This window comes from Prunus mume, linkage group LG5 (assembly GCF_029339155.1).
Source record: "Prunus mume cultivar Tortuosa linkage group LG5, ASM2933915v1, whole genome shotgun sequence".
Lineage (NCBI taxonomy): Eukaryota > Viridiplantae > Streptophyta > Magnoliopsida > Rosales > Rosaceae > Prunus > Prunus mume.
The window spans coordinates 21,046,906-21,062,271 of NC_142702.1; the positions used below are offsets into that span (position 1 = coordinate 21,046,906).

The following is a 15,366-nucleotide window of genomic DNA, read 5'->3' on the forward strand; positions in this document are numbered from 1 at the left end:
CAATAGTATAATAGAATTATTTGTATAATACGTGAATTTTGCATGTCTTATTGAAATTGTTGTAAAAATTACATGTATTAAAGTTGAGAAATACGTGCGTAATATAAGACATTATTAAATGCGAAGGTGCTAGAATCTTTATACGGGTAATAACTCTAGAAAAGTAAAAATTGAAAAAGGGACAATAGATGCTCGAGTAATGGCCTAATAGTAATGGATAGGGCTCTTGGGCTATGGAGAAATTTAATTATGATTTCACAAAAGATTTAGTAAAATATAAATTAATTCTTTTGTGGACTTTTTCCACAATTTTTTATATACTAATTGATAATTAAACTATAATTACTAATTAAAGTAATCGAAGGCTTAGATGTTACTTAAGTACATGTATTAAATTAAAGCCAAAACACAAAAAGAAAAACAATGGAAAACAGTCTATTATAGCTATCCTATATATACACATATATAAAGACACGCACAGGGCATATGCCATGTATACTATTTTCGTGTTAAATGTTTTTTTAAAAGGAGTATATCACTATAGTATACAAATTTATAAATAAACCCAATCCTAGACATGTATTTATAAAAAAACCCAAGTACTATTTAAACATAGAAACACACCCAAAATCAACCCCAAAGTCAACTTTTTGGGTGTGTTTATAAATGGGTTTTGAGTGTGTGTAATGATGGGTTTTGGGTGTGTTTATAAAGTGTTTTGGGTGTTAGGTTTTTTTATAATTTCAACCTCCATTTTGGGTGTTTTAGTGAAAATTTTTTAAGGACAGCTAGGTAAAAACTGAGTATAGCCCGGTTATACTTTCTTAAAAGTATGTATACTATTTTTATTCAATAGTATAATAGAATTATTTGTATAATAGAATTATTTGTATAATACGTGAATTTTGCATGTCTTATTGAAATTGTTGTAAAAATTACATGTATTAAAGTTGAGAAATACGTGCGTACGTATATAAGACATTATTAAATGCGAAGGTGCTAGAATCTTTATACGGGTAATAACTCTAGAAAAGTAAAAATTGAAAAAGGGACAATAGATGCTCGAGTAATGGCCTAATAGTAATGGATAGGGCTCTTGGGCTATGGAGAAATTTAATTACGACACCCAAATGATTTCACAAAAGATTTAGTAAAATATAAATTAATTCTTTTGTGGACTTTTTCCACAATTTTTTATATACTAATTGATAATTAAACTATAATTACTAATTAAAGTAATCGAAAAAGGCTTAGATGTTACTTAAGTACATGTATTAAATTAAAGAAGCAGGCCAAAACACAAAAAGAAAAACTGAAAACTGCGTATAGGCCATACTATTTGTTTTTGAAAAAATGGAAAACAGTCTATTATAGCCGGGCGGCTATCCTATATATACACATATATAAAGACACGCACAGGGCATATGCGCCATGTATACTATTTTCGTGTTAAATGTTTTTTTTTTAAAAAGGAGTATATCAGGCTGGCTATAGTAAATAAACCCAATCCTAGACATGTATTTATAAAAAAACTCAAGTACTATTTAAACATAGAAACACACCCAAAATCAACCCCAAAGTCAACTTTTTGGGTGTGTTTATAAATGGGTTTTGAGTGTGTGTAATGATGGGTTTTGGGTGTGTTTATAAAGTGTTTTGGGTGTTGGGTTTTTTTATAATTTCAACCTCCATTTTGGGTGTTTTAGTGAAACTCCCTATTTTTTAAGGACAGCTAGGTAAAAACTGAGTATAGCCGTGCGGTTATACTTTCTTAAAAGTATGTATTTCATTTTTATTCAATAGTATGTGAGAATTATTTGTATAGTATGTGAATTTTGTGTGTCTTATTGAAATTGTTGTAAAAATCAAGTGTATTAAAGATGAGAAATACGTGCGTACTTATATAAGACATTATTAAACACGAAGGTGCTAGAATTTTTATACGGGATAATAACTCTAGAAAAGTAAAACAATGAAAAAGGGACAATAGATGCTCGAGTAATGGCCTAATAGTAATGGATAGGGCTCTTGGGCTATGGAGAAATTTAATTGGGACACCCAAACGATTTCACAAAAGACATAGTAAAATAGAAATGAATCATTTTGTGGACTTTTTCCACAATTTTTTATATACTAATTGGTGATTAAACTATAATTACTAATTAAATTAATTCTTAAAGGCTTGGATGTTACTTAATTACATGTATTAAATTAAAGAAGTAGACCAACAAATAAAAGTAAAGAAAAACTGAGGGACAAACAGAGTATAGCCGTGCGGCCGTATGGCCGGGCGGCTATACTATACATATACGTATATAAAGACACGCACAGGGCATATGCGCCACGTATAGTATTTTCGTGCTAAATGTTTTTCACGGCTATACTATTTTTAAAGACAACTAGGGGGAAAACTGAGTATAGCCGTGCGGCTATACTTTAAAGTATGTATTTTATTTTTATTTAATAGTATGTGAGAATTATTCGTTTAGTACGTGAATTTTGTGTGTCTTATTGAAATTGTTGTAAAAATTATGTATATTAAAGATGAGAAATACGTGTGTACTTATATAAGACATTATTAAACGCGAAGGTGCTAAAATCTTTATATGGGTAATAACTCTGGAAAAGTATAAAATGAAAACGGGACAATATGTGCTCGAGTAATGACCTAATAGTAATGGATAGGGCTCTTGGGCTATGGAGAAATTTAATTATGACACCCAAACCAATTTCACAAAAGACTTAGTAAAATAGAAATTAATCATTTTGTGGGCTTTTTCCACAATTTTTTTTTAATACTAATTGATAATTAAACTATAATTACCAATTAAAGTAATTCGAAAAGGCATAGATGTTACAAAATTACATGTATTAAATTAAAGAAGTAGGCCAAAAACAAAAATGAAGAAAAACTGAGGGAAAACTGAGTATCGCCTGCGGCTATACTATTTTTTTTGAAAAAATGGAAAACAATCTATTATAGCTATACTATATATATATATATATAAATATATATAAAGACACACATATGCGCACGTATACTATTTTCGTGTTACATGTTTTTTTTTTTAAAGGAGTATATCAGGCTGGCTGTAGTATTTTTTAAAGACAGCTAGGGAAAAACTGAGTATAGCCGTGCGGCTATACTTTCTTAAAAGTATGTATTTTATTTTTATTCAATAGTATGTGAGAATTATTTGTATAGTACTTGAATTTTGTGTGTCTTATTGAAATTTTTGTAAAAATTAGGTGTATTAAAGATGAGAAATACATGCGTACGTATATAAGACATTATTAAACACGAAGGTGCTAGAATCTTTATACGGGCAATAACTCTAGAAAAGTAAAAAATGAAAAAGGGACAATAGATGCTCGAGTAATGGCCTAATAGTAATAGATAAGGATCTCGGGCTATGGAGAAATTTAATTGGGACACCCAAACGACATAGTAAAATAGAAATTAATCATTTTGTGGACTTTTTCCACAATTTTTTATATACTAATTGGTAATTAAACTATAATTACTAATTAAATTAATTCGTAAAGGATTAGATGTTACTTAATTACATGTATTAGATTAAAGAAGTAGACCAACAAATAAAAGTAAAGAAAAACTGAGGGAAAAACAGAGTATAGCCGTGCGGCTATACTATTTGTTTTTCCAAAAAATAGAAAAGAATCTAGTATCGCCGGGCGGCTATACTATACATATACGTATATAAAGACACGCACAGGGCACATGCGCCACGTATAGTATTTTCGTGCTAAATGTTTTTCACGGCTATACTATTTTTAAAGACAATTAGGGGAAAACTGAGTATAGCCGTGCGGCTATACTTTCTTAAAAGCATGTATTTTATTTTTATTCAATAGTATGTGAGAATTATTCGTTTAGTACGTGAATTTTGTGTGTCTTATTGAAATTGTTGTAAAAATTATGTGTATTAAAGATGAGAAATACATGCGTACTTATATAAGACATTATTAAATGCGAAGGTGCTAAAATCTTTATATGAGTAATAACTCTAGAAAAGTAAAAAATTAAAAAAGACACAATATGTGCTCGAGTAATGGCCTAATAGTAATGGACAGGGCTCTTGGGATATGGAGAAATTTAATTGGGACACCCAAACGATTTCATAAAAGACATAGTAAAATAGAAATTAATCATTTTGTGGACTTTTTCTACAATTTTTTATATACTAATTGGTAATTAAACTATAATTACTAATTAAATTAATTCGTAAAGGCTTAGATGTTACTTAATTACATGTATTAAATTAAAGAAGTAGACCAACAAATAAAAGTAAAGAAAAACTACAGAGTATAGCCTATTTGTTTTTTGAAAAAATAGGAAAGAATCTAGTATAGCCGGGCGGCTATATATATACAAGGACACGCACAGGGCATATGCGCCACGTATAGTATTTTCGTGCTAAATGTTTTTCACGGCTATAGTATTTTTTAAAGACAGCTAGGGGAAAACTGAGTATAGCCGTGCGGCTATACTTGCTTAAAAGTATGTATTTTATTTTTATTCAATAGTATGTGAGAATTATTTATATAGTACTTGAATTTTGTGTGTCTTATTGAAATTGTTGTAAAAATTAGGTGTATTAAAGATGAGAAATACGTGCGTACGTATATAAGACATTATTAAACACGAAGGTGCTAGAATCTTTATACGGGATAATAACTCTAGAAAAGTAAAAAATGAAAAAGGGACAATAGATGCTCGAGTAATGGCCTAATAGTAATAGATAAGGATCTCGGGCTATGGAGAAATTTAATTGGGACACCCAAACGACATAGTAAAATAGAAATTAATCATTTTGTGGACTTTTTCCACCATTTTTACATACTAATTGGTAATTAAACTATAATTACTAATTAAAGTAATTCGTAAAGGCTTAGATGTTACTTAATTAGATGTATTAAATTAAAGAAGTAGGCCAACAAATAAAAGTAAAGAAAAACTGAGGGAAAACAGAGGATAGCCGTGCGGCTATACTATTTGTTTTTTGTGAAAAAATACGAATCTAGTATAGCCGACCGGCTGGACTATATAAAGGACATACACAGGGCATATGCGCATATAGTATAAATGTTTTTAACGGCTATACTATTTTTAAAGACAATTAGGTGAAAACGTATAGCCGTGCGGTATACTTTCTTATTTTATTTTTATTCAATAGTATATGAGAATTATTCGTTTAGTACATGAATTTTGTGTGTCTTATTGAAATTGTTGTAAAAATTAAAAGATGAGAAATACGTGCGTACTTATATAAGACATTATTAAATGCAAAGGTGCTAAAATCTTTATATGGGTAATAACTCTAGAAAAGTAAAAAATGAAAAAGGGACAATATGTGCTCGAGTAATGGCCTAATAGTAATGGATAGGGCTCTTGGGCTATGGAGAAATTTAATTAGGACACCCAAACAATTTCACAAAAGACTTAGTAAAATTGAAATTAATCATTTTGTGGACTTTTTCCACAATTTTTTTTTAATACTAATTGATAATTAAACTATAATTACCAATTAAAGTAATTCAAAAAGGCATAGATGTTACAAAATTACATGTATTAAATCAAAGAAGTAGGCCAAAAACAAAAATAAAGAAAAGCTGAGGGAAAACGGAGTATCGCCGTGCGGCTATACTATTTCTTTTTGAAACAATAGAAAAGAATGTAGTATAGCAAGCCGGCTAAACTATATATATATATATATATATATATACGTATATAAAGACACGCACAGGGCATATGGGCCACATATACTATTTTTGTATTAATTAATTTTTTTTTATTTTAAAAAAGGAGTATAGCAGGCCAGCTGTACTATTTTGAAGACAATTAGGAAAAACTGAGTATAGCCGTGCGGCTATGCTTTCTTAAAAATTTGTATTTTATTTTTATTCAATAGTATATGAGAATTATTTATATAATACGTGAATTTTGTGTGTCCTATTGAAATTGTTGTAAAAATTAGGTGTATTAAAGATGAGAAATACGTGTGTACGTATATAATTCATTATTAAACGCGAAGGTGCTAGAATCTTTATACGGGTAATAACTCTAGAAAAGTAAAAAATGAAAAAGGGACAATAGATGCTCTAGTAATGGCCTAATAGTAATGAATAGGGCTCTTGGGCTATAGAGAAATTTAATTAGGACACCCAAATGATTTCACAAAAGACTTAGTAAAATAGAAATTAATTATTTTGTGGACTTTTTCCACAATTTTTTTTTATACTAATTGATAATTAAACTGTAATTACTAATTAAGTAATTCAAAAAGGCTTAGATGTTACTTAAGTACATGTATTAAATAAAAGAAGTAGGCAAGAAAAAACTAAAAAAAAGAAAAAAGTAATCGTTTTGAAAAATGCATTATAGCCGTGCGGCTATACTATTTATATACGTATTTAAAGACACGCACAGGGCATATGCGCCACGTGTACTATTTTCGTTTTAGATTATTTTCATAAAAAGAGTATAGCCAGCCGGCTATACTAAGAAAATTAGGGGAAAACTGAGTATAGCCGTGCGGCTATACGTTCTTAAAAGTATCTGTATTATTTTTATTCAATCGTATGTGAGAATTATTTGTATAATACGTGAATTTTGTGTGTCTTATTGAAATTGTTGTAAAAATTAGGTGCATTAAAGATGAGAAATACGTGTGTACGATTATTAAACGTGAAGGTGCTCGAATCTTTATACGGGTAATAACTCTAGAAAAGTAAAAATTGAAAAAGGGACAATAGATGCTCTAGTAATTGCCTAATAGTAATGAATAGGGCTCTTGAGCTATGGAGAAATTTAATTAGGACACCCAAACGATTTCACAAAAGACTTAGTAAAATAGAAATTAATTATTTTGTGGACTCTTTCCACAATTTTTTATATACTAATTGATAATTATACTATTTATACTAATTAAAGTAATTCAAAAAGGCTTAGATGTTACTTAATTACATGTATTAAATTAAAGGAGTAGGCCAAACAACAACAGTAAAGAAAAACTGAGGGAAAATTGAGTATAGCGTGCGGCGATACTATTTTTAGAGACAATTAGGTAAAAACTGAATATAGCCGTGCGGCGATACTTTGAGAAGGGTTTAGGGTTTAGGGTTTAGGGAGAATTAGGGAAAAGCCGCTTAACCTTCTTCCTTTTCCTAAACGGCTACACTGTTTTGAAAATGCACAATCATAGTATAGCCATTCGGCTACACTATTTGCATGATTTTCCCACTCCAATTTTATCCACTTTTTTAGTTATAAAATGAAGTGTAAGTGGATAAAATTGGAGTGGGGAAATCACACCCTTAAAGAAATGCCTAACTTTTCCTTCAAAATTATAAAAAGGCCATATGAGCACGAATATGGCAAATCACAAAATTGCAGTCTCACCACACACAGACACGTAGGAAACACATGGCTGCACAAACGAGAGAGAGAGAGAGAGAGAGAAAGAGAGAGTTTTATGCAAAGTGTGAGAGGGTGGGGAGGAGGGATGGTGATGCGATGGGTTTTGGGTGGGCGGAGGAGGCTGCTGCACAGTAAGGGTTTAAAGTTGTTAGAAGGGGCGGCAAGAAATGAGAAGAAAATCTGTAAACATATATTAATTCTATCTCTCTCTCTCTCTCTCTCTCTCTCTCATTGCAAGTGTATATACTCGTAGCAAATGAAAAGCAGAGGCTTCTAGATTACGAAAAATCCATAGTCGCATTACGAAAAATCGGCCTAGGCAGCCTGGGCTGGTCAGGCGGCCCTAGGGTCAGGCAGCGCTAAGCTTGTCTGGCGGCGCTAAGGCGGAGCTAGGCGGATCTAGGCAGGTCTAGGCGGCGCTAGGCGGATCTGGGTGCCAGGGTGGGTCTGGTTATGTTCTTTTGTTCTTTAAGCCCATTATCAAGCATACGAGCATATCTAAAGGAGCCTATTACTCCCAGGTTTCACGTTCTTTTCATTTTGTTGGATTATCTTCTTATGACTAAACATAATTGATCTGCTAGGTGCACTTTCTGCTTTAATTTTTTACTTATGAATTTGTTATGCATACATTGAATTACAAGCTTTGATAATTAAGTTTTGGTTATTAATGAATCTGGAAATTCTGATATGCTTTAATGCAACTTTAGTAAAAGGAATATATAGCATACAGCCAGAAAAACATACAAGGAAAAGTCTTAAACTGTTAGGGCTGTGCATCTAAAATAATGGATTTCAGAAAAACTATCAGGAATAGAAATAAGGAGAATTAAAGCTCTCTAACAGGGTGTATAAATGAATTGGCTTGATTCTAAAGATTGAAGTAGCATATAGCTTTGTTTTTTTGGGTGTTGTAGCAAGAGCGCTTGTTACAGAATTTATTTTCATATGGTAAAGAAAGATAATTTTGTCACTAAAGAAAATAAAATATGAGAGGAGCACCATCAATGGATGAATATTGAATGCATAAAGATTAATCAAGTTCCATTCGGAGTTGGCAGAGGGGAGGAATTGTCATCTTTGTCGTTGGTGTGGTGAGTTGAACATGTCGTTTGGGAGAGAGCCAAGAGAGAGAGGAGAATAAGGCAGGAAGCATGGAGAGGAATGGAATTAGAGGAATTAAGAGTCTCATGATCTCTTCTTCTAGGCGGCTAGGCGGGTTGGCTCATTTTTTGGTGCCGAACTTGGAGGACGAAACAGCCGAAACTGAGGAAAACAAATCAAAGGTTGAGTTGATAAGGCGAAATGGCTATGCCTGCAAGTGCAAGCTTAGTGTTCAAGTTGAATATATTGAAAGCGTATAGCCGCGCAGCTATACTTTTAGAATATTTGAATGTACTAATATTTAAAGAGAGTAGCCAAACGGCTATACACCGCAGCTATACTCATTAACCATAAAATTTTGTCATATCATTTAAGGGTTTAGGGATAAAATACCACTTTAGCCCATTGGGCTACAGTTATTTCTTCAATTATTTTATTTATATAAGCGATGTTGGGGAATGAGAATTTAAGTTCTTTCCGATACATTCCATTCAAATCTGTAAAATGTTGCTACTGGGGTGTGGATGAGGGTGAGGGGGAGCTAGCCATCAGAAGGGAATCTGCACGGTTCAATTCCCCAAGTCTTCTCCACGTAGTCTTGGATTGTTCTGTCGCTGCTAAATATCCCCAACCCGGCTGTGCTAAGGATGCTCATCTGAGTCCACTTATTTGGATCCGCAAATGCTTTATCAACAGCAGCCTGTGACAGATTCAAATCCCATGCACCATAGTAAGTTATACAACACCATACTCCAACTGCATATATATGCTTCGGGTTGGGACTGCCAAGTAAACAGAAATAATTACCTGTGCCTCTAAATAGCTCTCAAAATCAGAACCAAGCAAATAGAAGTCTTTACCACCGTCCACCGTATCACATAGAGATTGAAAATAGTCTTTAAAGCAGAAATAGCCCTCTCAGACCATCATACACATAATAAATATCACAGCAGAATTAGAACCTGAGGAAACAGTTCGCTCAGAACATCACACAATGGTCAAAAACGACACCAAACACATGCCCTATAAAGAATCTGAAAATTCTAGACTGGTCACCCCAATCACTAACTGGCTAAGTGAGTATGATTAGTGACTGTAATTCCGTACCTTATAACATGTGCACATTGCAGTGGTATTTTAGGAGATCCTTCCTCACAATTTGGGAACTTCATGAATCTTTGCCCTAAACAAAAACTGGAGAAAGCAAATTCTAAGAGAATTATCACTGTTATACTACAAAAAAGTATATACTATATACCAATCTAAAATCTTGAGATAGTGAATACACAGATTCCATCTTGCAGAAGTTACAGCAAAAGAAAATTTCAGTTGGTCGACAATACTTGACATCACAATCAGCTAAGCTGAACACAACTACTTGTGATGCCACAAGAAAATACTTAAATGGGACATATTTCTTGAGAAAAAAGTTGCGGCAGAAAAGAGTACAGAAAAAATTAAAAAGAAAGAAAATTGACAACATACCATAAAGAAAACTAATTCCTCATTTGCAAGAGCTGCTTTGAATTCATTCTTTTCCTGTTTCTCTTTGATGAAATGTTGTAACTGCATAAAGAAAATTGGCCTAGGCGATCGTGATTGTACATAATGATGCAGTCCTCAACAATATAGCATATGCATTCATGGTTAGAAAACCTGCTAAATGAGATTATTTAGGGTAATACAAGCATCTGTCATGGTAATTCTCAGTGTTTTACAACTAATAATTTCGGAGGTAGGAAGAGACAATCCGTTACATGTTTAAGTTTTGCAAAGATTTGTGGCTCAACATCTTCAAGATTGAAGTGATATAGTTACACGTGCCTTCAGAGTTCTTGAAAATTAGAAAACGAACCACCAAAATTTGTAAACTATTCTATAAAAGTAAAGAGATATGCAAATATAAACAACAGCAGACTTAATGGCAGAAAACTATAAAGATGTATCATAGGAGTGGCCTCAGTGTCCTCCTAAGAACATTGAAGAAATATTTTCCTTTTCCAACACCTGTTACAGACCAATTAGCAAAGGACTTTTGATACATACCTCATGGTGAGAGCTTTTAAATTCTGCAAAGACTCTCTTGAACTGATGAAAAGCTCGATAGAAATAGGATCTGAAGTTAGGCCCAAGCGTCTTCAGCAGAGGGTCATCAGAAAGGTTGTTTATGAACCGCAAAACGTCAGATTTGTTGAGTTAATGTGAGATTATATTTTGTAAAAAGCAAAATAGGTCAATTGTCGAAAAGACTTGATGCTGTCAGTGCTGACGGGATTTAAATTCCCGCGACAGTTCACAGATGGTCAGAATATTATATTGACTATATATCAACCTATCTGAAGTTCTGAACTACTACTACGAGTGTGGGATATCCAATATTACCTTCAAGAATGTGCATCTTGTGAATTGTCGTTGAACCCTTCAAGAACGCGCGCTAGGCGGGCGCTAGGCGGCTAGGCGGTCGTTAGGCGGCTAGGCGGTCTCTAGGCGGTCGTTAGCAGCAGGCGGTCTCTAGGCGGTCGCTAGGCGGGCAGCTAGGCGAGTTGGGTCTTTTTTCCGGTGCCGAACCCGGAGGACGAAGCAGTGACTGCGAGAGCAAGTTCCGTCCTCTGCGAGTGCAAGCGTCGTGTTCGTCTTGAATATATTTGAGGAGTCGAGCCGCGCGGCTATATCTTTAAAATATTAGAAACTATAGCCGACCGGCTATACTGTTAAATTTTAAATTATTCGGCTATACTGTTAAATTTTAAATTATTCGTATACATTTAAAGAGTATAGCCGCGCGGCTTTACACCTTAAATATACAATTTTGTCATATTATTTTAGGGTTACGGGCTAAAATACAAAAAAACATGAGAAGAAAGCTCCAACTACACATCATATCTCATTGAAAAATCAACAAATTACTATCCAACAACTTCTTAAATTACCATAACAAGAAGATGAACTAGGAATGCACAATGCTGAAGGATGGTGATAGCTCCCTTTAGAAGGTATATGGTAGTTCTTTGTTAATAAGTTATAAGAATATGGAATGCAAAGTTTTTCCCAATATAAAATCATATTCACCTTGATACAGTCATATCGATGGATAATGCCAAGTATATTAAGCAGCTGCCTTTTGTACTCGTGTATTCGCTTTGTGTGCACATCAAACATTGTATCTAAACTAACCTGCAGTTGAAAGTGACAAATTTCAGTGTAATCTATTAGACATACCTTCAAGACAAAAGAGAAAAGATGAACAGGATAGAAGTTCTAAGAACTTGTGACCAAAACTTCACACCACTCATTGCTTCAATGTACTCAGCGAGCCTCATTTTGTTAACCTTCTTAACCTACAACATGAGCATATATACAACAGATTTAAATAATAATAATACAAAAGAAGAGCCAAAAGCTTAGTATATTTTTGGTTCCTAAGCAGATATCAAGCCTAGAGAGTACCATCATCCATTATTGTTGAAGGTCAGGATCTGCTGCAGAACAATCGCAAGCACATGTGATATTACACAAAATGCAGCGAAGGAAGTTAGAACAGCCATTTTCCAAATTAAGCAAACATCTTATAATGAAATCAAGATAGGAACTTATAACAAGCCCTCGTTAGAGTAACAATGTCCAAAAACACAAGATGAACACCACACCACACCACACTCGACACACATAATTGCTCATTAGTGTTGTAAATATAAAAAAACATGAGATATCACTTAGTACAATCAAATAGTTCTTCATTCCTCGTCGCCCAAATCATTGAACGCATCGCGCAAATCATTGAGCATTTCATCCCACGTCTCATCCACATGCAAATGAAATGAGTATCCATCAACAAGAAGAACAAAATTGTCCTTACCACGAAGAAATTCAGGAAATTCAGAACCCTCGCACATAAATTTACTAATACGATACGCAAGCTTTGATATTTCATCGTCGTTCTCATCGAAACTAGAACAATCTCTGGCGTCCAACATCACCAGATCTTTGCATCCGAGCAGCAACGTTACAAGACCATCCCAATTAACTTTTGCACCCTTCAAATTTAAGTACTTGATATTAGGCACCAACTTCACAATTGACAATGCCTCACGTCCATGAACAGAGCCTTTGATTCTTGCAATGTTTTTGTATAATTGCAAGTATTTTCGCCAATAAGCCTCACGTCCGTGTGTTTGCTGTCCAATAAATCTCCTGGTAAACTCAAGGTCACAAGGCCAGGACACCTGTGCAAATTCCACAACAACAAAAATGCTACATTTACATTTACAAGGGAAATTAAACTGGGTATACTTGAGGGTTTTGAAAATTAACTTGTTTTGTTAAACAAGTGAAGAAAACTTACACATTTGCAGCAAATTCAAAGGCTTCTACTGTGCAGCATTTGGGAAGCTTGAGCACAGTAGCGTTTACACTGCTCCGATTGATCACAAACTTTAAAAAAGCGGTGACAGAGCAACGATCCCCATCAATATCATACTCACTCGCAAATCTGTCCATAAGATTTTGAAAATCCGGGCATTCAGACACATCCCAAGGCCAGACTTCGATACATTTGTTGTCTGGGAAAATGAGCAGTTGTCAGCATGAAGGATTGAGGGTCGGCTTGTACCATGACTTACACACAAAAGGAACATCCAAAAGCAGTGACTCCATTCCAACTTTCTCGAACACTTTGACCAAGCAGTCCATTTCTAAGTCCTCCCTTCTTCGTTCGTCCATATGCAATAACGATTTAATATAACTACATCTGTATAAAATAAATTAATTAAACACCAAACTAAAAGAAAAAAATCATAAATTTCAAAAGAATACAAAGAAACCTGGGAAAACAATCATATGGTCATCCTTTTTCCTATATAATAAGAACAAACAAGAGAATTAATTGATGAAGTGTTGGATAATTGTTCATTCAACAAGGACTTTCCGCATTCCAATGCGGTGCATGCTCTGGATGTTCAAAAGGACTTTTCGCATTCCAATGCAGTGCATGCTCTGTAGATTCAAAAGGACTTTCCACATTTCAATGATGTGGATTGGTTTCAGAGGCTGATTAGGGCTAAGCACAGTTTGATTAACTGGACCAAGTGCTTGGAACTGCCTACCAAACTGAAACCGATCACGTCGATGAAGGAAATTATGGGACCAACATCGACCCGCCACTCTCATCTACCAACCACAGTCGGTTCATGACCAAACAAGATGGTTCGATGCAGGTCGGTTCCAGCGAAGAGAGAGTGCGAGAAGAAAAAGAAAGAGATGTTGAAGTACTAATCATGCATTCATTGCAATACTTAATATGTGAAGCAGTAGACGTCCTGAATAATGGGGATAGCATTAAAATGGTGCAGATGCTAGTGAGGGGAATTTATTCCACCTGTCAAGGAAATGCCAATTAAACTCATTTGTTGAAGACCTGATTAAAAGGTAACCACTAAAAACTAGAACCCCGATTAACTAACTATTATTCATGGATTTTGCACACATAAAGCTCTTAATTACCAACTATCGAACACTATAAATATGGCCACATATGCATGTCCTGCATGTTGTGTATTAACCATATGCTACTATTGAATGGAATGGTAATGATATACCAAGGGAATAAACTCATACTTGCATAGGAAAGAGAATAAGTCAACTCTAAATTAGATCATGATAAAGATAATCTTTTTTAAAGTAGTTTAGTCTGCAATGCATAGAACCCTTAATTTATTAAGTAGCCAATCACATATTCGTAGTTCAAAGTTTTCCATACCTTCAACCACCATCTCTTTCCCCTCTCTCTATATAACCTTCAAATATTGGTGAACCTCCATCCAAGAGTAGAAAGACGTCTTCCATTTGATGCTGCACACATGAAGTAACAAGGAGTTGAACATGAGAAACAGAAATATATAAGTTTAGGGGCATCTTCTATAATAAGGTAACAAATCTCTATAATAAAATATTTGACATTATTAATGGAATTGCTCAGGGGCTCATCTATCTTCATCATGTAGGTCTTTTAAGTGTGCAGCATAACCCTGCAGATAGGCCGATCATGCCAGCTGCAGTTGGAATGAAGTCACAGTCCTTTTACACTAATGGAGTCTCGATAAACATATTTCATGTTGGTGTGTTAATCTGGTACTTTTGAAGTCATTTTGAGAAGTTAAATATAATTAAGAGATTCCCAACCCATGCGTTAGCAAATGCATCCTCTAATTTTTTATTTATTTGTTTTCTTTGGAGTTAAGGTGGAGTTCACACTACAGAAACACAGATGCTGATACAAGAACAAATATAAATGCTTAAATTAACTAGATTTTTCACTTGAGGTGGTGTAATATTTCAATTTTTTTTGTTCTGTTCCTATGCACAGGAGGAGGAGGAGACAAATCTTTTTTTTTCCCCTGTTCCTATGCGCAAGAGGGCATGATCAAATGTCAAAATCTATAACAGAAATGCAATATCCAAAGAATGAAAAGCAGTCCAACCAAGAACCATGAATGGATGAATTTTGAATGCATAAAGATTTATCAAGTTTCAAGCAAGAAGAACCAAACAAATCAATCTATTGCTTAACCAAACCAGAAATAAATAGTCAGAATTTGAGATTGGGGTCTAAAAACCGAACCTTGTTATTGGCAAGACCATAGAAACTCCTCGATAAGATAGCTTCATCATTTCCTTCCACTGAAGACAGACACCAAGTCAGCAAATTTTGTATTTTTTTTCTTCTGCACCATGTCGTCAATGCTAAGAGAGAAGATAATAAGGCGGAGTTGGCAGAGGGAGGAATTTTCGTCGTTGTCGTTGGTGTGGTGAGGTGAAGATGTCGTTTG

General features: G+C 34.1%; 1 long non-coding RNA gene across 2 annotated transcripts; it reads right to left on the reverse strand.

Moving 5' to 3' along the window:
* Nucleotides 1-8,919: 8,919 nt before the first annotated feature.
* Nucleotides 8,920-11,138, reverse strand: LOC107881215 (uncharacterized). Of its 2 annotated transcripts, XR_001677878.2 has the most exons (6): nucleotides 10,925-11,138; nucleotides 10,589-10,678; nucleotides 10,028-10,108; nucleotides 9,650-9,736; nucleotides 9,350-9,504; nucleotides 8,920-9,242 (listed from the first exon to the last, which is right to left on the reverse strand). It is a non-coding gene; the product is annotated as an uncharacterized LOC107881215 (long non-coding RNA). The 2 variants fall into 2 exon arrangements; XR_016127271.1 differs by having other exon boundaries at nucleotides 10,589-11,138.
* Between the last annotated feature and the right edge of the window lie 4,228 nt (nucleotides 11,139-15,366).